At 67.8% G+C, this 394-nt stretch overlaps 1 long non-coding RNA gene across 1 annotated transcript; it reads left to right on the top strand.

Moving 5' to 3' along the window:
- Positions 1-8: 8 nt before the first annotated feature.
- Positions 9-394, top strand: LOC104917265. Its single transcript, XR_796815.1, has 3 exons — positions 9-46; positions 146-206; positions 358-394. It is a non-coding gene; the product is annotated as an uncharacterized LOC104917265 (long non-coding RNA).

Below are 394 nucleotides of genomic sequence, written 5' to 3'. Positions count from 1 at the left end.
TCACGGCCCTCAAGTACATGCTGCTCTGCAGATCATTGCTCAACGCGTACGTGGCGTCGCTGCTGGGGAGGAGGGGGGAGTGGGTGGGACGGGGCCGCGTGGGGATGCGCGCGGCTGTGGCTCAGTGCTGCCTTCCTTCCCACAGCCCTGAGGACGTGCAGGCGCTGGTGAGCGGCAAGCTGGCGCTGCGCTACGCAGGGAGGCAGGTAGGAGCGCTGCTCTGTGCAGCTCGTCCTGCTGTAGGGCAGCGCCTGTCACTGCTGGGACGCCAATCCTCGCTCCCGCTGCGTCGGCTGGGCCCCCTTCGCCCCACTGCTGCGGATCCCCGCAGGTGACCGCTCCTTTCTTCCCCTGCAGACAGAGGCACTGAAGTGTGTGGCGCAGGCCAGCAAGA

The sequence above is a fragment of the Meleagris gallopavo genome, unplaced genomic scaffold (genome assembly GCF_000146605.3).
Source record: "Meleagris gallopavo isolate NT-WF06-2002-E0010 breed Aviagen turkey brand Nicholas breeding stock unplaced genomic scaffold, Turkey_5.1 ChrUn_random_7180001967727, whole genome shotgun sequence".
In the NCBI taxonomy this organism is placed as follows: Eukaryota; Metazoa; Chordata; class Aves; order Galliformes; family Phasianidae; genus Meleagris; species Meleagris gallopavo.
This window is presented reverse-complemented; position numbering and strand designations above follow the sequence as displayed.